Below are 26,599 nucleotides of genomic sequence, written 5' to 3' on the forward strand. Positions count from 1 at the left end.
TTTTTTGTTCTCCCTAAGAAGGCTGTACCAAGGCATAACTGCATTACACATAGCGAGTGTTTATGCCAAACAACTGTGTTCTAAAACAAATGTAGTATTATTCTAGATATAATTTTACTTCCATATTTAGTATTTTTCTAAATAAAAAAAATATTTCCATTAAACTTTTTTTGGCATTTTTTTTTCCTCTTCATTTCCTGAATTCATTATATAGGTCATCCTTCTTGAGCTTTTTTAAGCAAGCAGTCTTCCAGGTCTTCAGGAATTTCTTTTGTATTTTAAGAGGTCTCGGGGTGGGACAACACACCTCAGATGAAAAATATTTTCATCCATTTATTTATTTATTTAATAGACATCCTGGGTGCAAGTTACAAAGACCTGTCAGTAGCTTCTGTTTAGAAATGTCTGTCATGGACTTTTCTGTTGTAACTTCTAGATTATGTACCTTAATCACCTGCAAGACACTCAACCACCCCACTTCTACCTAAAGAACAAAGGCAATCACCGTAATATCCCGTCTTTTCTATTTCACTACAAACCATGGTACCATTGTCACCTACGTGACTAATAAAAGTGAAGAAAGAATCCTAGCAATCTCGCCTTTGTTATCATTTGCCATATTAAGTCAGGATTTTCCTCTCAGATAACCAGTTTTCTAGATTCTTCATGTCCCACAATGCTGTTCTTCCCCTCTACCATCCTCACACTTACGCTCTGTACAGAAAATGAGGGAAGGGCCCTGAATTGCTTCTGTCACACCGCAATAAAAGGAAGACAGATCTTAACAGAATTTGCCTTTTATGTACAACCTCTAAAACAGTTAACTGTGATTGCTAGTGTAATTTACTCGGAGAAATCCACCACATACCTATTTATGTACTTTCTTATACATGCGTTTGCATGCACATACGCACACCATTTTATTACATTTTTGTTAGTCTGGACATGCATGCAAGCAAGCAAAACTGCATCCCGTATCAAATCCTAAGATTCCACTAAAGAAAACGGTTACTACACATTTCAAAGGAAATTAGATACAAGGAAAAAACTTGGCCCAAGTTTTTGGCATGCAGTGTTTTACACTGTCATATCAATACCTTTCTCTATTATCATTAACTTTCCCTCTCCTCAATATCAACCAGCTGTAGCTAGCCCTTTCCTAGCATGTTTATACCTTTTCTCTTGGCCTTAATTCAAAGGCCATTTCAGAACAGCTCTAGTATTTGTAGTCTCTATCAGTTCCTCATTTTAAGCTCAAATAGTCTGCCTACCTACTTTGCCCCTCTACCTTTTTAGTTTCACTTTGATTAATCTCATTTTTCCATCTGGACCCACCTCCTGTCTACTGCCACTTGTATATCCCTATCTTCAGCTGCCATTTACCTTTACAGGAGATCACTCTTTCCATGTATTGCTTGGCCTGTTCATGCATCTCCAAGTCTTTACTTTGTTTAGCTTAGAGACTTCCCAAATCCAGTCATTTTCTTTTACTATCTCCACTTTCCTGTCTCCCACTCTGTCCCAAATTTTTCGGGCTATAAAATGGCAACAATGCAAATACACTAGTGCAGAACCAGCACATCTGCTCAACACATTCCTTTCATGTTACTGCATGCATAACTACAGCACAGTATGTTATGAAGTTAGCAATACTGTAATTTTGTTGTAAAAAATTTGCTATTTTAACAAGCCTAATATCTTCTGAGGTTTATCTGAGGGGGCAGATCAGATAAATATATTCTGATCTGGTTCCTATTTACAAATAACACCTTTTAAAAATTCACATAAAAGCACTTGTGAATGCACATTTATACTAAAAGATACATGGTTAACAGTTCAGCATCCAGGATTTTGAACAGCTTTGCCACCTCAAAAAGATGACTGTTTAAACCACAACCAGGATAATTAAGTTCCTTCAAAATACTGTGAAGCCAAAAAAAACCAAACCCACACAAACCAAAAGAAACCCACACCACTGGTATACTCCACCTTCTTAATTTTGCACCCTTTTAGGGGTGGGCTCACAGTAGTGCTATGCCCCCATTTGCATCAACTGATGTCGCTACAGAGACAAAAAACACAGTAGCAGAACAGTGGGGGATTGCAACCAAAAAAAAAAAAGAAAACCAACAATAGCAAAGAGAACACTCTAATATTAGAACACTAGTATTTTTAGAGTCTTCAGTTTAACCTATGCAAACATTTTACAATAATTGTTAGTTAACATTCCTTCCAATGACAGTGACCCCAAATAATTACATCAAGAAGTGACTTCCAGGCTTCCCAAAAAATGCCTCTTCAATTTTAATCTAATACAACTGGCATATTGCCAAGGTGGGGGCTGGGCACCTAAGTGGAAAAAATTACTTTAAAGGCCTCGGAAACATTAATGCAGAAAACGAGTTGCTTCTCTTACCTGATGAGAACTTGACACGTGCCAAATGAACTTCCTCCTGTGGGAAAGCCACTGACACGCAGCTCATTTGCATAAGTAGCATGAGCTACAAGTAGGCTTCCAGGTCGGCCATCTTGATACTCAGATCTTGCTTTGTTTACACAGCAGCATAAGTGCTATTTTCCATCCAGCTATGCTGTTGTACCTCCCAGCCAGTAGCCTACAGCAGCTTGTTGCAGCACACAGGAACTCCCACTCCCCCACACAAGTGAATGAAGGTGTCAGGAGTGTCACTGCAGCTCACTAAGCATGCCACAGCCTCCAAGGGAACGTTGCAACTGCAAGTGTCCACAGTCAGAACTCTTTGTGCTGCCTTCTGTGCTGCCAACTATTTAGCACTGCAGCAACTATGTGCAGCGAGGTACCTCCCACATACCACACGGTAGTACCAACGAGCATAAATTTATTACAGCCCAGCATAAGACAGCACACTAAAACCAAGAAGCGAGCTGAAAATCTCCGCCGTGTTTTCACACACTAGCGATCTAACCACACCGAGGTTCCCTTGTATGCCTTTCCAAATTCATCGGTGTGGCTTGCTCTGCCCAGAAACCAGACTGCTCCTGCAATCCCTGCAAGGGAAACTCCAGGACACAAGTTCCTTGCTGCCGAGGCAGAGCCAGACTGCAGTTACAGCTAGCTGGCGCCAGTGAAAATTTACATAAAGGGGGCCCCAGTTCAAGAGGGAGCTGCAGCAGGATGCTGCCAGGCAAGGCTCCCCCCCGGCCCCCAGAGACGGCCACGAGTTCTAGAATACGGAGGCTACCCTATCTGCTTACTGACAGTCCAGAGCCATGCCAAAAGTCAAGTGGTAATCGCAGTGTTTATAAAAACTGTCAGTGGTCTCTGACAAAGAAATGCCCCCTTGAAACAGGTTCCTAGCAGAACTGCAGAACACTGCACTGGTCAGGAAGGTTTTGGTAAGCATTTTATAGTGATTTGCATAACGCTGAATAAATGGCTATGCACATGCAATCAGCTTCTCTGTAACTGGTATTTCCAATAATTCACAGCCTACCAATAACAAGGAACTGTAGCCTCCGAAGTAGAGCAATCCGGTTTTAACCTACTGACAACAGGTAACGTGTTTGGCCATTTCGTTTAATTTACTGTTAACACTTCACTCACCCCCAGCCCACCCCCCTTCACCGGGCAGGTGGAGCTATGGGCTTTCTCTCCAACTACCTAAAAGGGTATACTGAAAGGTAGAGAGAAGCTCAGATTTCAGCCTTGCTCCAACTTCAAATAGTTAATTTCTTAATTCTTGCCTTTTTCACTTCCAGTCGTAAGTCCCATTATATTAACAAATAAGTTATATTTTACAAATGTCTACTCTAAAACTCACCTTACTTTCTGGGGAAAAAAAAATAAACCAGGCTTTGTTTACTATTAAATGTGTTTATGTAAAAGATGAATCATTATCCAATACCTTCCCCTCCACATTTGTAGCCTTATGAGAAACTCCTAGCATATGACACAACTCAAGGCAAATAAATATACCATTTATTATACTGCTTACAAATATGAATTTGCAAACCCTAAAAAAAATAAGTTAAACCACAGTAGTGTTGGGCTATGCATCTAGCAACGCTGCTGTACTTGCAGCATTGCACCATTCAGTGGTATATACAGGGAAGAGGAAAATGATGGAGACAAATGCCTGCAATTTGAGTAGGACAAAGGCAGAGCCACCTCAGGACCAGGAAAGCCTGCTTTGTGCTCCTGGCCTCTTTTGTTGCCCCCATTGCTTCTCTTCAGGATGCTAACAGTGTCGGGGATATATATAATCCAATTACTCTGAATGTCCCTTTTCCACCGTGGAATTACAATTTGCTGTATGGCTGGTTCTAGGTTATTTCAGCATAATGCAGTTTGCTTATCATAACATCACAAAGACTCCAACTTCATGTCAAAGTATTTAGTAATGCAAATTATTCTTTTTTGGTTGTTACAATTCAGGCTCAGATGTCGTGTCCAAAAACCTGAAGTGATGTGCAAAGCAACAACTGATATTCTCCCACAATGACTGTCACATTAGAGTAACAACCATTAACCATGTAAGTGATCTGGTGTTACCTGTCTATTATTTCACGTGCATCTTTTGATTTATATTACTTTCAGACAGATTTGTGTAAGTTAACACATTTAAGCACTGTGCAGAATACATCTTTCAGTGATGCTTTTGTCATTTGCCGAATGAGTCATCAGCTGAACAGGCTCAGTACTTGGAAATAAAGGGCACCAATGCTGCCTTAAAAAAAACACACATACGGAGGCAAAACCTGAGCCTTGCGTTACCTACATGAAGTTACACAAACCAGCTCTACTGCCTTACGCACAAATTCCAGCACAACACTACCATCCTCAACACTGAAAGAGACAGTATGAAGTCAGATCCTTGACTCGGTGCGTTTCTCGTCTCCACTCCAGTCCTCTCAGGGAAATCCGGTCCGGAGCTTGCAGGCAGCCCCGCGGCCGGGTTCTCCAGCTGCTGCCTGGGGGCGGCACCACCCCGCTTCCAGAACGTTCCGAGTGACGTCACGCCCACTCCCGCTGCTCTGCCGCCTTCCCTGCGCCTTGCTGCGCGGCCGGCTAGGGCAGGGGCGATTTTCAGACGCGGCGCGTTTCCACGCGGCGGGGTCACCGTCCAGAAACGCGCAGGCGGGCCGCCAGGAGCAGGGCGGGCCGCCAGGAGCAGGGCGGGCCGCCTGGTCGGCACGGGCCCGCTGACAGGGCAGAGGGCTCGCAGGGCCCTGCCGCGCCTCGCAGCCCGGGCGGGCCGAGTCGGCCGCAGAACCTGCACGGCCGCCATTTTAGGGTCTTCCAAAGGCAGAGGGCGGCTTTGGTGGTGGTTGCTGGTTTTGTCTTTAAGTGTCAGAGTGACACTGGAGAAAAAAACATAATCATAGTCCCTTCCATTCTCCATGGATTGCCATTACAAAATAAATAAATAAAATGATTGTTTTTCCTACATTCAATACAGTATGTTAAAAAGCTTCTACTACTTCGCGTACTCAAAGCCGGTCTCCCGGTCTTTTCCTCATACATGCACACACAGTTTTCTAGCCTGTGATCAGAAAGGACCTCAAACAGCAGATGTTACAGTCAAAAGTAATAAGGCCAGTTGTCTTGAAAGTAATTATTATTAGCTGTATGGTTTCAGTTGGTACATATGGTAGACAATATTCTCATTTTAAATGTCATAGTTGATACATCTCAGAAAGGCACAGAAAAAAATCTGCTACAAAATGATTTGTGTAAGCATTTTGTAGGCAAAATTTGTCTTAAAAAGAGTAAAAACATCATGATGAAACCTGTCTTTAGTAGCTCAAAAGAAAAATAAGGGGAAAAAAATCACAGAACAAGGGAAAACTCTTTAGGCAGCACATATGCGGCACAAGACATCCCTTTTCCCTCTGACTTTGCCTTTTTTTCCAAAGCATGAAACTGAACACTCATGTAACAGCCAGAATTTTGGTAGCTCCCTAACCTTCCTTGGGTTAGTCTTTGGACAGCACAGAAAATTGTGCTCATTGCTGTAATATGGAACCGTCTGTCAAATCACATGCTTATCTTAGCCAGTATGGTTTACTTCAAGATATTTTACAGCAGAAGCCTGTAGCAATAGAAGGAGCAGGAAAGGCAGGACTAACACTAGTTGTATCTGCTTTTCTACTATATAAAAGGGGTTAGAAAGCACTTAAAACAAGAAACGTTCAGGCTGCACCACAGTAAAATGTTGTGTTCCCTTTGTTTCAGAAAAGTAAAATACTGGTTGACTCCTTAGCAACCACAGAGAAGAAAAAAAGTCATAGTTTACTCAAATTTACATGATCTTTTAAAAATTTATTTACTGAATACTGAAAAACGGGAAGGCCTAAACATGCAAGTCAAGATGATGCAGGAAAAAAAATACATATTTTAACTCATAAATCCTTTAAAGACACTAAATTCTGGAGAAAACCACAGTAAATTTTACAGCTAAAAATGAACTTGGATTTTAACTATTCCAGGATAATTATGATGTGATTAAGTATTTAAGATTAAAAACAGTTTTTAGTACTCCACAACCATTTAGTTCTACTACTTAAAGAACCAATCTAGTCAGCTGTTTGAAAGTGATTTGCATAGATTAAGGAGTATTGCATTAATTCAGCAATCCATTCCAGCTTGGTTTGAATCCTGCCCGAGATTGTTTTCTCCCAGAATATCTTCTTAAATAGAAGACGCAGCTGTGCAACTTCAGACAATTCTGAGTTTTAAGAATATAAAAAATAACCAAGCCATGTTAGAATAGTTCCAAGCAGCTACAATTTAGGAAGCATTTGTATGTTCATTTGCTACATGAAGCACAAATGGAAAAGTAGAATAGTTTTCTTGAATACACCACTTGGAGAAAAAAAATATAAACTCCTTCAGTGTTGCACATTTCTCTTGGAAATTCACATGTATTTGACATTGCTACCCTATTCAGATTTTGTTTATTTCTGGAAGCCTACCCTTCAAGTTCAGGTATCAACAGTACAAAACTAATTGTTCTAGAATGCAGCAGGTCTCTGAAGCGGAGAATCTGACAACACATCTCACATTTAAAATGCACAGCAATCAATTCAGTTAAAGCTGATAATTCATTACGCACAACTGTTTCTAATTTAAGTCATACACATAATTTATATATTTAATAAATGTGTATCTTTGTATTCTTTAGAGTGCAGTGTTCACATGCAAGTAAATCAAATGTTTTTTGTTCGTTCTTCAGTAGTCAAAAAGGCAACTATTAACAACATTGGACAGAGAAGAAGAGAGTCATATTGACAGTTACCAGTGTGTTCTGCACATCAACCATTACTGTATACTTGAACTTCTGAAAACAGGAATGTGTTCCATGTTAACACAGGTTTCAAAACTCACCATACTTTATGCATTCCAACGCCCACTTTAGGGACGGAAAAAAAAGAGAATCATCCAAACAAAAAACCCCAACCACATCACACACCCACACATCTCACTACAACAGAAACACACTATGCCTCCCTGCTGGGCCAGTCATTTCCTACAGCACTTCCAAGAATGATGTTTTTCAAAATGGCCTGTTAGAAAGTAAACCAAAGAACAAAGGAAAAGGCAAACACTGCAGAGCTGAGGAGAGCTTTCCTCTGAACCCTGGCAATCTCTCCGGGCATCGTGCTTTCTGTAAAATGGGAATAACCTTACTTAGGTCATAGAAAGTTCTGGGTTTTTTTGGGTGCCAAAAAAGGCACTAAAAGAATTGCATGAAAGACACAGTGTACATGTACGTTACTGTACTCAAATCTAATACATGTGAAGAACTACTCCTTAACAGTGAATGTCAAAAAATCAGCCACTTTCCCTTTTCATGTTCCCATGAAAGAGGGGTTAACAAAAAAAAACATCAGAATCAATAGTGCTTGACAGCTTTCACGTATATGTATGGAAACATACGTTTTAGACAAAATTTTGTGCCCTTCAGTGACTACCACGTAGGACTTCAGTTGTCTTATCATAAAGAATGAATTGTTTTTCCTTGCTTCAAGCAATGACTTATTAACATCTGGAATTAATCAGCAACAATAACTGACTAAAACCATATAAACAAACCTCAGTAATCATTTTTAAGACAGGGGTCAGGATGACTTGACTCAGTATCTTGTAAGAAATCAAAAAGATTGTTTGGGGGATGGGAAGCAGGAAATCTCATTACGTTATGAATATGCACTTATTAAATGAGGCACTCTTTAGCAAAATAAGTAGAATTTGTTGTCCAACTTTTCAGACATTTGGAAGTGCCCAACTGATTTCAGTATCTTACCTACCTTCTTAACCACTAAAAATGACTATGAAGTAAAAACTGCCGTAAGTCAAGACCACTGAACAAAATTCCACTAGCAATAAGTAATAAGACTACCTACCTAATTGCATTTCAGCATCACCTGTGACTGTACATTTGCATTATTTCTATCACTGACTTGTTACCCTAACGCAGGGAGGGCCTATGACCACTTACAGATTTACAGTTAGCTGAAGTCAACAATCAACTTAGCCTTAAATTCCTGACTCACTGACTTCTTTACTATTTTATTTCTTACACCAAATACACAGGTAGACATGCAACAACATCTTCTGAAAACCTGATAGTGCACTATCTGTTCAAAATACTTTGTTTCTTCAGAAGACTGTACTGCCATTACCACTACAAGATTTATGCAAGAACGTATTTAAAGACTAATTTAACCACCAAGTGCTTTGTTACAGAATATGCTAAAAGCACCAGGTCAATGTGCAAAAATACTGAGGAAGAAGTAAAGTTTCAGGCATTAATATAGACTTTCACAACCTTTGCACTAAGTTCAACTTCAGACAGGAAAATATTATTAACTATATACTGATGAGTTATCCAGCTCTTCTGCTGCTCCTAATATGTTTGTGGAGAACTTCAAATAACTCCCTATATAATTACTGTAAAATTAACACGTGTCTAGCTTAAGACCCCATGAAGATCTTAGTTAGGTATTTAAGACAAACTCCAAAAAAGAAGATAAGTGAGTCATGAGGAAAAACGTCTTAACCTCTTCCTCCTGCATTGTTCTCCCCCTCCCCAATGGAAAAAAAAAAATCTGAGCACTGCTTTTCTCCCAGCTTCATGCCCCTGGATGCCAACACCTACCAACAACCTTTTAATGAGCGTCAAGCATGACAAATAGCTAGGCCTCCTTTAACCAGTAACATGCACAGGAAATGCCTAGGTCACATGAAGCCACCAGTATTTTGAAACTCAGATTTCACCTAAGAAATGAAAGAACAATTTAACTTGAAACTTTCACTGTATTTTTTGCAGTACTTCTACAGGATTTATGCTACTATGATTGTTGAATAGCAAATAACTGGTACCTGCAAAACGGTTAACATTTACATGATCATCACTATCCAAATGTATTTACTTAGGTTTTGTAGTTCTCATTTAACATTTGGGAAAAAATTAACATGTTGAAAATATGGTATCAAATGTAAATCTAGCCACTCAATTACAAAAGCGCAATTAAGTTCATAAAGAATTTATTTTAGGTGTTAGTTAAACCATGTTTTTGAGAAAGGGCAGCATGAAGTAAGAGCTCTTCTGGCCTGGTAAGGAAGCAAGCCAAAATTAAATCATTTGTTTAACAAGACATGCAGGTATGACCTCTGACCTCTCCTGTCCCACCCAATCTACTCTGTAACTGAGAAAGGATAGAGGTCTGGGAATTAATTCAGGGAAGGGGGGGGGGGGGGGAGAGAGGGGGAAACCACGCCCTCCTGCTGACAAAAAAAAAAATACAATTCTTTAAGGTATTTTATACAGGTTAGAATTCTGACATTTTGGTTGAACAAAATTTGTAATTGTTTCTCAGCAAAGCAGAGCTAGTGCTTACCTCCAAGTTCTGAAGCATGTGGTGCCAACGGCTCTGCTCATTTGCATACAGTCAAGCTAAATGCTGCAATGAAGAACACTTCGGCAGCCATTTTGAAACTGCACTGTCTCAGCTGCACTGAAAACGTGGTTAAGATGGCTGCACTGTGCACTCAAGACCAGCCATTCAGTGACAACTCAGCAGTGGATAAGACATTTATACAGCAGAGCACCTCCCTCTTTGCCACACTGCAACAAACGGCACAGGAAGAGGAAGGCCAGAGAAATGGGTTTTTAGGCAGAAAATGGTTAACGCATGGCTGCAACGTTGCAGCTACTGAGAGCACCACTGGCAAAGAGAACAGAAAATAAACAAAAACCCATTAGATATTAAGGGAGGCAGCCTTGCTAGGCCTGCAGTTAGGATTTGTATCACATACTTCAAATCTTCCCTAACTCCAGGCAGTTCGGAATCCACTTCACATATTAACAGCCATAGATAGAGCCACTTCATGCCTAGAACTGACAAACATTAGGGCATACTTTTCAAGAGTAGCCTCATTTCAATCCTTTAAACAAAAGGAAAGTGACAACAAAAACAAATACCAAACTATATCCATACCTTCATTTCAAAGGGGATGGTATTGTTAATTTTGAAATTTGAAATATTAGTTGTCCAATAAAAGTTTTACTTGGGAAAAACAAAAAAAGACAGTTTGCTTTAGAAATAAGGAAGCTAGAAAACCCCACAACTCAAGAACACTCAGGAACTTCAGTCACCACAGAAACCACGTATCTAATTCTTTAAGACATTCTTTTAAGTCATACAGTTCACCCTCCCCAAAGATCTAGAATCCCTTCAGCAATTTTTATTTTTTTTAATGTTTTTGTTTTTTAAATGCAAAGAAGTTTGTCCTTAAAGAACTGATTTGGGAACCTGGTGGGGGTGGTCATAGGAGGGGGAAGCGGAGTGCCAGATGAATGCACAATTTTAATGCAAGCTGAAGTTAAGGTAATAAGGTTCCCCTTTAGGTTTTGTTCATTAACGCCAATCATCTGCTGTCATACAGGCAACAGTGCATCAGATCTGGAGGGAGCGCTGCCATATCTGCCTTGCTGCATCACGTAACTTGTCCTCTAGAAAATCCAAATACAGCTCTTTTAAAAAAAAAAATGCAAGAGCAGATGGGGCTATCTTGAAAGAAATAAATGTTTATTTATTTTTTTTTTTTGTAAAGGTTAGGAAAATAGAGCGTGCCCTCCATCCATTTTTCTATTAAAATATCTAAACTTATGTAACTGTGCATGTATCTGTTGCCAGTTGTAGCTGGTTATTTCAGGACTGATTAATCATGCCAGCAGTAGTTGTCTGATGTGCTCATCAGCACTAGTATTTCAAACTTAGTATGTTTGAATGCACTACCTGGCTAATACGAGGACAAAGGAAAAAGCATGAACACATGGATCCAAAGCACAACACAAGGGAGAGAACATCTAATACCTATAGTAAGCTACATTAATTATTATGTTCAGAGAATTAAATTAAAATATGCTTTAAGTTCAAATGCCCAAAAGACCAGTCTCTTAAGCAAAATTTTGAGGACTGGGGCACAATTTCATTACACACCAGACGCTTGAAAGTTACCTACTATACTGAAGCTTTTTTTGGTCAAGATCCATTACCACATCAAAATGAACTTTACAACAAATTCGAAAGAAATATTTTTGAATAACCAGTTATAACCCCAAGTTGTTTACTCTGAACTTTATACATAAAATGTCTTCACCTTACAGCGATTTACAATAACTTTTAACATTTCAAAACTCAAACTTACTATTTCATTTATGACAAATATGTTCACTTTGATTTCCACAGTAACAGATGTTTTAAATAGAAGAGAATTCTACAATTAGCACATCCACAACATTCCTAGATCAAAATTTGAGTTCTGATCTCCAGTCCTGGACATTCAACCTAAACCTAAGGGGGGTCTCCACTGGAACCCAAGAGCTACACTTGTGCAATACTGCATTCTCTAACATTTGGTCCTGGAGCTCTCTATATGGAAACTCAGTAACTTAAATAGGTTTGTATAGGCAAAACTACTTTGGCCTGTTTGAAAAAAAAATAAAAATAATAAAAAAAGAGAGAACGCTTCCCTCTGACCCATAGAAAACAGAATCCATGTCACATACTACATGCAGTCAGTCACCTCATCAGAAAGCTTCACAAACACAGAGGTGCTGACATGTTAACACAGACACCCAGTCTCAAGAAATCTAACCAAATGCTAAGGAACCATATGCATGTACTCAGACTTCATTTCAGCATACTTAACTCCACTGGCATGTTAATTATTTAAAAATATTAGCCAAATTGAATATTAAAATAAAATCAGATACTTAATTAAACATCAAATTGAGATCTGAATAATGCATTTGTGAATACTTTGGTCAAGGAACCAAGAAGTGAATCCATATTAATGCACAAATGCTATGTAAGTGTGAGATTGCAACTTCTTATTGCTACTTTGGGTAGCATCTATACAGGTTCTCCAAAACTCATAAATAAATGTGGAAATCAGGCATTTTTAAAAGGATCTGAAATTGAATTTTAACTTGTTACCTCATACGTTTACATTTCTCTTACGCACACAATAAAAACTCCCAACATTCATAATTCTGCCGTCTTTTAATGACGAGACAACCCACTGAAGTACTATTTAAGCAAGTTCAATTATTCTAGTCACAAGTTAATTTCTAAAATGGAGCTTCCCTTTTCCAACCTTATCATGAACATCAAACAGGAAACTCAGAGAACTGTAGCCTGTCATTTCCCTGTTTCCTTCCTTACAAGGAAGTAATACAAGCAGGCACTCCCCTCCCCCCTAATGCCATTATGTAGGGTCAGATTTTACACTATGGCTCCGACCCTAAAGAATCAATTGATAAGGCAGAAAATTACAGATTTTCAGACGGGGTTTTTTAAGTTTTCACATTATAATGTCAGCGAAAAGAAGCCAAAGCACAAAACCATTTATTTTGCTGAAGTTGTAGATCTAAAGATCAGTCTACTACACATCATCCACACTTCTCTGGGCACAAAATACACCTCATCCATATTATTTACCCTCTTTCGAGTAGTATCTTTATTAAGTGAACAAAACAATTCCTCCACTTAATGAAGTACGCATCTGATTTAAAGTTTCAGTGGACCATCTACTAAAACCCTCCCTTATGCCTGTATTTACACAGTCAAGTAGACTAACACAAGAAGAAAATCACAGAGAACTGCAAGAACTTGGTAGATTAAAGTTACTTTAACTACTGTATGGGGGGGAGGGGGGTGGGGGTGGAAATCCATGACGACCATAAGACAAGGAACACTAGAGTCAGGAAAAGTCAAAGTTTGCACAACATCCAAGTTCTTCCTGCAAGTCCAAACCACTTGATGGTAGGACCAATGAAGGAAACACTTAACATAGTCAGCAAGTGTGTATGCCAATGTGCTAGTTTTCTAAAAACACTTTGAAATGTTTTTTAAAAAATATTAGTGCGCAATGTTTATGCAAAAGTGCCTTGTGGAAACTGCAATAGAATCACAGAATCATTCAAGTTGGAAGAGACCTCTAAGATGACCCAGTCCAACCTCTGACCTAACACTAACAAGTCCTCCACTAAACCATATCATCTAAACATCTTTTAAAGACCTCCAGGGATGGCGACTCAACCACCTCCCTGGGCAGCCCATTCCAATGCCTAACAACCCTTTCAGTAAAGAAGTTCTTCCTAATATCCAACCTAAACCTCCCCTGGCGCAACTTTAGCCCATTCCCCCTCATCCTGTCACCAGGCACCTGGGAGAACAGACCGACCCCCACCTCGCTACAGTTTCCTTTAAGGTAACTGTAGAGAGCGATAAGGTCGCCCCTGAGCCTCCTCTTCTCCAGGCTGAACAAGCCCAGCTCCCTCAGCCGCTCCTCGTAAGACTTGTTCTCCAGACCCCTCACCAGCTTGGTCGCCCTTCTCTGGACTCGCTTGAGCACCTCCATGTCCTCCTTGTAGTGAGGGGCCCAAAACTGAACACAGTACTCGAGGTGTGGCCTCACCAGAGCCGCGTAAAAGGGGACAATTACTTCCCTAGCCCTGCTGACCACACTGTTTCTTAATAGGTTGGAGACAACTGTGGAAGAAATTTCCTGTCACGGCAGGTGTCTTTTTTTTGTTATTATTAAGCATATTGCTTCTTTATGGTATTGTGAAATTGAGGATAACGCAAAGGACGGCACAAAATGACAGCATTACAAATATACTGGTTATTTTAACAGCTAGATGAAATACTTCTGTTCATGTCATTCATATACCTCTGCATTAAGTATGTGAGTTTTCTCTAGAAGAGAAAACCTTTTTCTGTATTAAAAACATAAGGTTAAACATAAGAAGTAAACTGTACTGGTACACCTAAGTATCATAATAAATAAAGTTATTAAGTAAATTAGATGGCTGTCTGCAGAATAATTCTTAAGACCTCCTGTGATTTGATGTTTATTCCTGGAAGAAATAAGAGCTGATACTCATCAGTACAGTTTTTAGACATTTATAACATACACATCTCAAAATCAAACATCGTAAAGGGCAAAGCTAGTGGGTGTTTATTTTTTTAAATGTTGTTTAAGTTGCTTGTAAATCACAAAGGAACATCAAGGGCATTTATATGAACACATATGTATACACAGTATTCTGAATTGCTCCACAATGACATGATGAAAGCTTTCAAACAACTGAGGATCAGGCATTTATTTAATACCACATAGTTACTATTACGCCTTTAGCTACAACACCAAGGAATCCTTACTAAAAAAAGGCGGGGGGGAAGAGAAGTGACCTGCTGTTACAAACATGGGCAGTTTTTTAAAGTATATGTCAGTAATACTAAACAAGATAATGAGCACGCAACAGAAAAAAACAAAACCACGTTTCCTGCAAATTTGTAAACACTATCTTGTTACTTTTTATCAGAGTAACCCCAGGTTATTATTAGTGCCTTACCGCACCAGGCAAGCATCTGCACCATACAGCCTGAAGTTGTATGCTAATGCAACAGCCTCCATACTGCTTTAACAGACAGTACCTATGTTCTGGCTGACCAGCTACTTATCACCCCAAAACAACGTGTTCCTGTGAGGTTCTCCATGCCTTTTACATCACTGGGGATAGTGGTAATTTCTCCTCACCCCAACTGCTTATTTTCACAAATTAGCTGGAATTAATTATCTTGGAAACCTACTACTGTCAGGTTTATTGACAACAATCAAGTCTTTCAAGAATTTTTGAGGACAGATCAATCAACAGACAATGATCACACAAAGTTGGGCTACCATACTAGAAGTGAGCAGGTTTCTGCTAAAGCCTGCGGGCTGTGACAATTAAAACATGTTTTGTCATGTACTTTTTGCAATTTTTTTTGCTTAAGAAACACATATTTGTTAAATACATATTTTATTAGTGGCACAGCTCAAGTAGTGTTTAATAGCCTTTATGCACTTAAAAAAATTTCATGCAAGCATTCGTTTTTCACTAACAGCATTCTGGTTTTAGTGTCGAACGTAACCTCAGATGAAAACGTAAATAAAGCCATATAAAACTCCAGTGTAACTGCAATTCTACTGTCCATTTTGGGATTTTATAGTTTTACTGTATGTACACAAATAGTCAAAACAGACCATTAGTAGCAATCAGAAATAAAAACTACATTAACTAGAGCCAGAATATGCAACAGAAGTAAAAACAAAACTAGACCCATTCTAAGATAAATTATTAATGCATTCTGTAGATACAAGTACCAATACAGAAACTGGATCTCTAAAATTCATGACACTCAGTTTTATTATTTGATCTGTAGATTAAAAATGAGCTTGAATAATAAGATGCTTCCAGAAACCTAAAACATCCTATACAAAATCGAGGATTTCCTGATTCCCATTGCTGCTGAAAGGGGAAGAAAGGAAAAAACAAGAAAGGTACGACACCTGAACACACTATACTCACAAAATAAAATCTCTCTGTAAGAATGAGAATTAAGATTCCAGAATATTACAGAAAATTTGTATTTTGAAAAGATACTCAGAACTCAAAGGGTGACAAAAATACACGCTCCAGATAGTCCTGACTGAAAAACTCAAAGCTAAAATACTGTACAGTTACTTTCTTTGCAATCAGCCACCAGGCTTTAACATCCAAAGCAAGGATGGAGCTGAAGGAATTTTAAATATGATGTATTACACAATTCTCTTCTGAACTTTATGCAGAGATTAAGACACTCCATAACTGTCCAATTTAACAAGAACCACTTGTATACAGAGATTGCTTTAGAGAAGAACCTATCTCTCTGCTTCTTAATGAGCTGTCAAAAAATAAGTAAATCAAAATTAAAAAAGAAAAAGAAAAACCACCACTACCCTATCCAAATACCAGATGGACAGTAAGGTAAGCCACTGGAGCTTGATAAACGTTGTTTCCTGAGGTATGATAGAAACAAGAGAGCATTTTTTCATATGCTACAGGATATAGCGCACCAAATATAACTAAAATTCCTGACTTACAAACATACATTCTGAACACATCATTTGTGTTGGGCAGTTATCAGTTGCTGTGTATGTGTAGGTAAGTCTCTCACAGTAACATCACATACTGAATAGGAGTAATAAAATAGTCCAAGCACAGTTGTAACTGAGAAACATTAACAATCTTAGATTTCACTACATTTAAGAGAAACATATAAAATATATTGGGGAAAAGAAAAAAAAATAAAATTCACAAACCTTAACGGTTGTAAAATTTGCAACTCATTTTCCTCAGCTATTATCTCTTAGAAAAATTGTGATTCACATCTCTATCACTGAATTCATTGTGGAAATGACCTCACGATATAAACATGACTAGCACACAATATAGAAAAACACTAAGCGGAGAGCAACTAGGAAAAGATACATTGTTACAAACTAACACCAACATACTAATCAAATATCTTCTGGTCTTACTGTCCACATTTCATAACTAAGAGATTTTTGGCATAAATAAAATTCCTGACAGTAAGCACAGTAATAAAAAGTAATAAAAGCACAGTAACCCCATTAATATTTTTGCTATTATAAAAATTCTAGATTTGGGGAAATTTATGTTTTCTTATTTTGGAAGGAAAATATAACATCAGGTTTAATTAATTATTTTTCACCTTGGAAATATCTTCTATTTGTTACCAAAAAATGTCTTCTTCCAAAAATCATAATCAAGCACACTGAAAATTATGATTTAGTTACCAATTAAAATCGCTTACTAAAACAGGATTTTAAAAATGATTTAACATTTTAAACTGTTTGTTTCATAGAGATTCTGCAAAAATCAGTATTTAGAATTAAATTATTTTTATTCTTAGGTTGTTCAGGCTCTTAGCTAGAAAAATCACCTTCCCTGGTGGGGGGAGGGGGTATGCATTTGTCTATAGGAGACTGTTTCCTGTCCTTGCATCCCAAATTCTGGAAGCATAACAATGGACCCTTTACAGGAAAAATAACATACTGTAATTGATGCTGAGCTTCTACATATGTGAAATGGGCATAACAACGCAAGCTAAAGCAGGAGGTTTCAACAAAATATGGCATGTATGAATGTCTATTGGGATTAGCGTCTTACTGAAAACAGACTTCATAACGGATGGGAAATGAGATGTAAGAGGTCCCTCAATAACAGCATAAAAATGTCTGTTTTAATTGATCTATGTAAGTAGTGTATCCTACTATGAAACAGGTGTTAAGCACAACCAGTTTCAAGCCTATACAACATCCAAGATAGTCCTGTCAAATGAATTCATACAGCAAAACACAGAACTGTGCTACATTATCAGAAGCATCAGTTAAGCACTGCTACACTTGGTGGCAAGGTTGCAACTGATGAAAATACTTTTACTCTAAGCAAGGTAATAAGTCTGCTAAACTGAAAATATAATTAAGAGAACATAAAGATCTCTTGATATTTTTTGAGAAAGAACACACAGTGAGCAGTTACTTATAAACAGTAACAAAATTTTCTGTATTTTAATTATTTGTTGTGTAACTAAAAATTTACTGCTATCCAAAATATGCAATACCATTCTTTTCTGGATTACATGTACATAAGAATTTAATTTGATGCTTCTGAAGCATATAAAATAGTAACATAACCGCCAATCTTGAGGAATAAATAGTGGGTTTAATTGCCATGATTCATGAATTGCACAAGTCCACATGAAAGCATTAGTGATTTCATTTTATGATGGTCCTGACAATCACCATTAGCCCCATTTCACTGATTTGAAAACTGAGAAATTGCCTATCCATGATCACATATCAAATAGCAGTTCTCTGTGTATTTTTCCTCCTCCAAAGAATTCTTAATGTTCAAGGCAATATCCTCTTTCATGCCTTCCCCTGGGACTGCACAAAACAATACCCAATCATAAAGCCTTACATATTTCTTACATTCTTATAAGTTTACCTCTGTATCAAGTTCATATTTAACTTTTAAATTTCAGATTTAAATGGACATTAAATACATTCTCTGTATTATATATATATATATATATATATTTGTAACTGTGATAATTTTAACTAGAAGAAACTGGTGTAACAACTAATATCCCCAAATATATTCAAACTTAAAAGAAAATATTGTAGAAGCACACTGGCTGTGATCTTGCAGATGCAAATCCCAATAAATTTATTAATAATAATACTGCATTTATTTGTACAATCAGGGATATTGACCAAGTATAATATGTACTAACATACTCTTATTTCTGCCATTCGGACACCATGTTAAATAAGACATCCAAATGTGCAAGTGTTATTTTTGTATGACTGCATGAAAGCTGCCGTTTTAAGCTCAACAATTTTTGCCTAAAACATTTGAGCTGTGCAACGTGCATCTCACCTCTTCATTTTAACAGAATATTTTTCCCCATCAGCAATTCCATCCAATTTTTCCATCCAACAAGCCTATCTGTGATATTGTTACGTCAGCGTGATCGTTATGTTATAGTTGTTTCACCATTACTACTATGTAACAAAATATTCTAATGGAGGCATTTCCATTGGATATTTGTCAAGGATTAAGCAATCAAGAATACTGTACCTCAAACAGACCCCAATGCCACAGTAGTGACTAACTATCAATACAGTTTCAATATTCTAAACACTTAAGTTCAAAGAAAGTTAGAAGTTCACGTGTGCGTTCTTTACATCAGTATACTATTTACGCTTCCACCATTTTGTTTGATGCGGGCCTGCATGGCGGCCTTAAGTAGTAACTCTGGCCAAGTTCACTGAGGATATGACATAAATAACTTACGCACAATTGGGCCTGTTTTTTAAAATTTCCTCACTGAAACACGTGTATTTCCAGAAAACGAGCAAGCCCATTTGCTCCAGGAACGTCCAACTGAAATCCCACCCGCGCACACTGCACGCAGTAACACCGGATGCGTTTTTCTCTTGGCTGTTTCCACTGCCCGCCCACCGCAGCGCTCAGCGTTGACGCCAGTGATGTCTTTCGAGGCCTTTCGGTAGGTGCAGGCGGCCGCTCCCCATTCCCACAGGGAGCCGGGAGGTGCTTTCGAGGCGCAGGGCGTGCTGCCATCCCACCCCGACGCTTGCCTGGTGCGGGCGCACCACAGCACCCCTACCTCACCTCACCTCACCTCGCCGTGCTTCGCCAAGGCACGCGCCAGACAGCGCTCGGGCTCCGGCCGGGTGTCGCCCAGCTCTCCGCACCTCACGGCCGGGCGCAGCGCCCCACGCTCGCCCTGCCCCACGCCAGACCTACCTGCGAGCCGCGGCGGCCGCCGCGGGAGCCCCCGACGCGCAGGGGAGAGCGGCAGGCGCGCCCCCGCGCCACGCTCCCCACCTGCTGCCACCTCGGGGCGAAAACAGCAACGCGCATGCGCGCCGCCGCCTGCACTGGAGCCGCGTCACGTGCTCCCATGCAGTATGCGCGGAGCTGCGCTGCGCTGGCGAGCGGCTGCGCCGCGCGGCGCCTGTGCAGACCTGCAGCCCCGGAGCATGCGCACTGCCGCGGCCGCCGCCACCACAGCGCGGGGCAGCGTTCCGCGCAAAGTGCTGCCGCTGCCCGGCCGCCGCGAGAACGCGCCCCGCCGCCCGCCGGGGCCGCGCAGTACCTGTGCCGCTGCGTTCCGCGGCAGTCCCCCTGCCTCAGCGTTCGGCCGCCAACGCCGCTGCCGCCTGCTCCGCCGCTGCCGCCGTAGATTCAAAATCGGAACCCGCTCCGGGCACCGACACCGCCTCCCCCCGTCGCACGCGCCGGGCCGTTATGCAAATGAGGCCCGTGTCCCCTCCCCTCTCCCCGCAGGCCCCGCCCCCTCCGCGGGCACGGGGGCCGGCAGCGAGGGCTGCCTCGGAGCCGGCCAATCGCCGGGCCGGCCATCTTGGCGGCATGCAAATGAGCCCCGGCGGTATTTAAATGAGCGCGTGGCTCCGCCCCTCGGCGGGCGGTTATCGGCGGTAACGCGCAGGGGCCCGCGGGCGCCCCGCAGACGCCGCTGCCAGGGGGCGCTGTCGCGGGGCCTGGCGGCGGGCACCAGGGGCAGCCCACCCGCAGCACACCCGCGCACCCCACGCTTGGCCCCCTCTCCCTCGGCTTCCCCCTACAGCTGCCGTGGGCTGCGTGGCCCTGGAGGCTCGCCGACATTTCTGGAAGCCAGCCCGAGGTCCGTTGGGCTACCCTGAGAGTAACTGGCGTTAGCCACTTCGTGCGGCGCTGGTGGCAGCATCAGTATCGGAGCATCCTTAACGGGGGCTGTGGTCCTGTGTGCTGTTGTGGGGTAACTTCAAGTTTTGTCTATGACGGGGAGTGACTGGCCAAAACACAAAGGGTGGGTTGGTTGGTTGGTTGGTTTTTAATAGCTAGCATTGAGTATCGAGAGTGTCAAGCAACCAAGCAGCGCTGCTGTCCATCTAAGGCACGTGGTTTATCCCAGGTGACCTGCAGGCCAAAGCCATAAGTGGCCATTTCCCACCTGCCCTCCATTTCTACCTAAGGAGAGGGCGGCAAAGCTCAGCACATGCTTTAGTTTTAGCCATGACTTAGCACGCTTTGTACTCAGCCAAAGGCAGAAGTGACTTGTCAAGAGCTAGTCTGTACCCCAAGGCACCGGTCAGTTCTAGTGGAGAGAACGGTGATTATATCCTTAGATAAGTACAAGAGTGTAGAAAAACTTGTAGTATTTTCAGAATAAGCGTTTACGTACTGCCTGGGTGGTAGTGTGGAGGCTCAAGTACCAGTCATCTACCAACCCTGTAATGGAGAGTCCCATTCCCTCTCTGTTCATGCCAGTAAAGCTCCCATGCTTCCTACTGAAGGCACAAAACAGTGGAAAATGGCATCTTAAGTTATCTGTTTTGAGAGAATGCTAAATGTGGAGTACGTTTTTGTCAGTCATATACAAAACAGGCTGAACAACACAGTTCTGTGTTCCTCTACATTGTGAAACAGTACCTATGGCGTGCCATTACACACGTTCGTCAGCTGCGCTTGACAGATTAAGTGATAGTATTTTAAGATGCTGTCATTCCTGGTGGTTTGCCTGACCTCCCTGCTAAGTGCTTCCACTGACAGGGCCAAGATGGCAGAAAGGAATGTATCCGTGTGCCCATAAATTTGTGTAAACACATCTGCAGCAGTGCTTTATGCAGGTATACTAACCCTGGAACTTGAACCACTGAAGTGTGAATGTACATCTTAGTCTGCCATCTCTGGTACAGGCACAGCAATTTCTAACAGAAAGTGTGGTAGACACCTGAAACAGTAATTTCTTAAACTCTCGCAGCTAGTCTTTGAAAAATGTTGAATCTTCTGTGCTTTTACATGCAGACGGAGGCAAGCACTTCAGAAAGAAAAGGCTAGAACTATCCAGAAATGGGCAGTTATTAACCCTGCCTATTGTACAACTTGAAATGTTGCTGCTGGTGAGCACTTTAGCAGGTCCATGCATATGCATCCTTTGAGAGTCAATCAGGAGTGAAAGCTTTGTGGCTAAAAGATGCATGTCTTCAGAAGACTAGGTATTAATATAATAATCTCTTTGGATAACTGCTGGTGGCATTCCTAGTTTAGTATGGAAAACCTTAGAGCAACATAGTGTTTTATTGACGACAGTGCATTTCCTGTGCCTAAAGGGAGAATGAGGAAGGAGGCTTTGTCACCCTAAAGAACATGGTTTCCTGCTATTAGCTTCATTTATTTATTTTTTTATCACAGATACATAGAAAATTTGGAAATGCACCATGAAATGAATGATTACAAAAATCTTTCTTGGATCTCAGAAGAAAAGATAGTACTGAAAATCCCAGTGCCTCAAAATATCCTATTTGTCAGGCCTAATATCTCTCTCCATGTGGTGACAGGGGACAGTTTAATCAGCAACTGAGAGGACTGTTTGATTACTAATAGAAGAGAGGGAGTGGTGTTGATTGTGATTATCCCCAGTGTCTAGATTGCTGATGATTTCTGAGAGATTAGAAGTCTTATGCTACTGTTCTTTCAAATTCTGAAGAATCCAGCTGTCCAGAGTTCATACTTTGTTCATGAGAACAGAAACCGAGAAATCTCTGAAGGAAGTTCGGAGAGCCAGTTCTGTAATGAAATATACAAACATAAAAATTGCCATTGAAATCTCACACTTAAACACATGTGAAAGTGTCTACCAGACCTGGTAGACTGATGGCTATTTCTTAGGAATTGGTCATAAATATGTCAAATCCTGTTTAGAAAGGAGTTTTTAAAAAATCATCTATTAATAAATTAAGTAGTGACTTGAAAGGTGGTAGGAGACAAACGCATTCAATGTTTTACATAGAATTGCCTAAAAAATTATCTTGTTGCATGTATTCTTTTTTGCAAAGAAAGAATGTGATCTTTTTCTTCGACAAAGCTTTACAACAATGACAAAAGTAGAAATAGTAAAATAGTTACAGAAAGACAAACTATAAAACACGAACAAAATTAGTTACTTTTCAGAATTACTTACTGTTGATCACCAAAGACAATATTTTAACAGAATGTCACTGTCATATTTATTTTTAAAGGGAAATATTTGTTTTCATTCTTTTAGTTAGCACAAATTATGACTTATTATTTTCAAAATGGTTTTATGGAAATATATCAGGTTTTTTTTTTTTTTCCCAGCTTCTCTCTCAGGCAACATTCCTGTTCAGCCTTGAAAGAAAAAGAAAAAGAAAAAAAAAGCCCCTTCTCCCCTCCCCCCCAATGTATTATTACATACTCCATACTTCACAGTTGTATTAGTTAAGACTAAAGTTGTATTAATATAGCTGCTACAGTAAGGAAGTACCCTTGCTATGCCCTGCTATGATATTTTAGATACCAGTATAAGCAGTGGGTTAACATCCTTAAATTTGACAAGTAATGACCATATAGAAATTATCAGCTCAGCAGTTTGAGGATGGGAAAGTCTAGATTTCCGTCAGCTGTTCCTGCTGAAGGCAGTCTGGTCATAAATTCAGAAGAGCAATGGTATCAGTTTACATCGCTCAGCCTCTTCACAAGAAGAAAGTTTATATAAAAAGTTGTTGAGAAAATATGCCTTCAGCAATTTTATTTGCAAAATTTTTTTTTTCTGCAAAAGTGACATGTAAAGCAAATGCTACACTGGAATTAAATGTAAAAGATACTAATAACAGCACAAAAAATAGGTTTTCATGTAGGAACATGTAGAAAAATGAAACTTAACTTGAATGTTTCCCAAATATTAGCTCTCTCCATATGATTAGTAATTGCTAATTGAGACATTGCCTAGTCATAAATGGGGATGATAAAAAGAAGAAAGGAGAGCCATGCACAGAAGAGTTATAGCTCTCAGTATGCAAATGAACTTTTTGAATATAGAAAACTAATTACTTTTAAAGAAATCAAAATATGACTGTAAGAAGTAGTTAGCAATACAGAGAAATGAAAAGTAATTTTCCTTGTATGTTTTATTTTTAAATCATTGCTCAAAAATGTGTAATTGCAAGAGGCTACCTTGTTAAACGGATGACTTCTGAGACAAGATTTATGTTAATTTTTCTTGGTAATTGATTAGATTAATAAGTATTTATTGCATAGTGATTTAATAGGATAGAATGAATGTGACTTCTCTGATTACAAACAGGTCCTATGCAAGGGTAAAGAAACACCGTAATACCAGAAAGTAATTTCACTAACAAAAATATCTCTGGCAAGAAAAAAAATACATCCCTATCTGAGAAAACAATCTGTAATTTAATGACTCTTTTGGGACTTCAAGAATTTCACTAGGAAGGCCTAAAATTTCACTCAAGAAGGAATCATATGATACCTTTCTGATGAAGAAAATCAGAAGAATTTCAAAATTCTTTTTAATGTGTGCGTTGTTTTTTTTTTAATACAGAAACCTAAAGCACAGCCAACAAGAATAAATCAACGAGAATGTTTTAAGACATTTCCTAAACATTTTTACACATCAACATGACAACAAACATTGAGCATAAATGTGATAAATGTAACTAAAATACCTGAGGATTTTTCCTATAATTAAGCGAAACTACTACAGGCATTTTTACTTACATTACTTTTCACTGTTGGTTAAGTACCTTCCAGTAGCTTGGCTTTTGTAGAATATAGTATCATTGTCTATTTCCTTTACTGTTGACAAGATACAGAATTTGGGGAAAAATCCTAAATCCATTCTATTCCTCTCAGATTTAATCATAATTAAAAATAAATAAAATTCACTAATCATCAAGAAAATATTGCTCAGCTGTTTTCTGATAAACTTAAACTGAGTAATATTGCTGTATTAGCTAATTCATCTATCTACTAAGCAGATATGTCTAGATTAAACACCCACCAGTCTTTTTTTTCAGCTTTGAATTGTCTTCTACCTTTGCTACGTTCTACCTCCACAAAAGCAAACTGCAACTACCTTAATTTCTGTTTTTAAGAAAAAAATATATTTTGTACCATATAGGTTGATGTAGTTCAGTCACAAGTGCAGAGTTCAGTGACAAAAACATATTTCTATAGCTTGTAAAACTAATTCTACTACACTAAAATATTGGTATTTTGAGATACACACAAGTACTATCTACACTGCACATTGTTGTTCTTAATGTCTAGCTAAAGAGTCTATCAGATGTCAGAAGAACTAATCTTAACAACATTGACCTGATGGATAATTGGTGTGTATCATATGAAGATCCTTTTCTGAAAAAATCCAAAAAATTAGTCAGTTCTAAGCACTGATCAGGGTTCTGTTGGAAAGAAGAAGAAAAAAAAAAGTCATCCATTGTCCCACTTACTCTTTGAGATGAGAAATTTGTGAAACCAAGTTGTAAATACAGCACCTAACACACTAGAGAACCTTAAAATTGTAAAAGCTCTTTTGGGTCTATTTATTTTTCTTGCAGCTTATTTTGCATCTGGAACACAAGTCCTCTGAGGAATGGCTGAGGGAACTGGGGTTGTTTAGTCTGGAGAAGAGGAGGCTCAGGGGAGACCTTATTGCTCTCTACAACTATCTGAAAGAAAGGTGTGAGGAGCTGGGGGTCGGCCTCTTTCTTGCAGATAACTAACGATAGGACTAGAGGGAATGGCCTCAAGTTGCGCCGGGGGAGGTTCAGGTTGGAAATTAGGAGACATTTCTTCTCAGAAAGAGGCATTGGAACATGTTGCCCAGGGAGGTGGTGGAGTCACCATCCCTGGGAGTGTTTAAGGAATGGTTGGACCTGGTGCTTAGGGACATGGTTTAGTGGGTGACATTGGTGGTAGGGGGACGGTTGGACCAGGTGATCTTGGAGGTCCTTGCCAACCTTAATGATTCTGTGATTCTAAGTATTCACACAATGGCAGTGGACAGTCTTCTTTTCATCAAGTGTATTAATGATGTACCTTCCTGAATGCAGTTGTCTATTCATTACTTTAGAGATAATGGCTCTGGGAGAAGCTAGGTTTGGAAGAGCCCTCCTTGCCCCTAAAAGTGTAACGTGATACTGTGGTAGCATTGTTATTACAGCAGAGGTTGAGGAATTAGTGCTCAGTTCTAACTCCCACGATACGTGTTAGATGAAATGTGCTTGACCTCTAAATTACATAGGTAAAGTTTTATGAATACGTCTCATTAATTTATCCAATATATTTGATTGAAATGAAATGAAATGAAATGAAATGAAATGAAATGAAATGAAATGAAATGAAATGAAATGAAATTTTTTTGAAATGAAGAAATGTGAAGAATATGTCTGATGTTCCCTCCTGTAAGTGCTCTGAGGAATATGTTTTGACCTGTTGGAAGAAATATATTTGAACATCATTGTGGAATGTAATACATACAGGATGTCTTCAGTAAATGAGCTATACATATGATCTGAAATGCATGGACTCATTTTTTTTTGTGGTCACATTATTGACTGAGTTTAAATGAATGAGAAATATTTGACCTTTTCTAATGTTTATAAATGGAAATACTTTTTTAAGAGAAAAATTTCCATACCAGCTAAGAAGGCTTATCCTCAGGGTGAATATCTTATGTCAGTTTCTCAAGTCTAACCTTGGACTTTTTTTTTTTTTTCCCATTGTAAGACCTGCTTTAGATCTTTCCAGCAAGTAGAAGACTTATGGTTTAGTGAATCTGAGTGGTAATATATAAATTT

General features: G+C 39.5%; 1 protein-coding gene and 1 long non-coding RNA gene across 5 annotated transcripts in view; one reads left to right on the forward strand and one right to left on the reverse strand.

Moving 5' to 3' along the window:
* ATF7IP (activating transcription factor 7 interacting protein) overlaps nt 1–20,254 on the reverse strand; it is a 108,122-nt gene extending 87,868 nt beyond the window's left edge. The window contains exon 1 of one of the 3 annotated variants that reach the window (XM_048078881.2): nt 20,071–20,254. The gene's annotated coding sequence lies outside the window, so the exon portion shown is untranslated. Of the gene's footprint in view, nt 1–2,416; nt 3,117–19,718; nt 19,942–20,070 lie in introns of those variants that run through there. The other 2 variants (XM_048078883.2, XM_013196855.3) reach the window with 2 other exon arrangements.
* LOC125184654 (uncharacterized) lies at nt 3,126–5,051 on the forward strand. 2 transcript variants are annotated; one of them, XR_010830218.1, is made up of 4 exons: nt 3,126–3,375; nt 3,469–3,534; nt 4,415–4,512; nt 4,886–5,051. It is a non-coding gene; the product is annotated as an uncharacterized lncRNA (long non-coding RNA). The 2 variants fall into 2 exon arrangements; XR_010830217.1 differs by having other exon boundaries at nt 3,128–3,375; nt 4,415–5,051.
* Nucleotides 20,255–26,599: the final 6,345 nt, after the last annotated feature.

The sequence above is a fragment of the Anser cygnoides genome, chromosome 1 (assembly GCF_040182565.1).
Source record: "Anser cygnoides isolate HZ-2024a breed goose chromosome 1, Taihu_goose_T2T_genome, whole genome shotgun sequence".
NCBI lineage: Eukaryota > Metazoa > Chordata > Aves > Anseriformes > Anatidae > Anser > Anser cygnoides.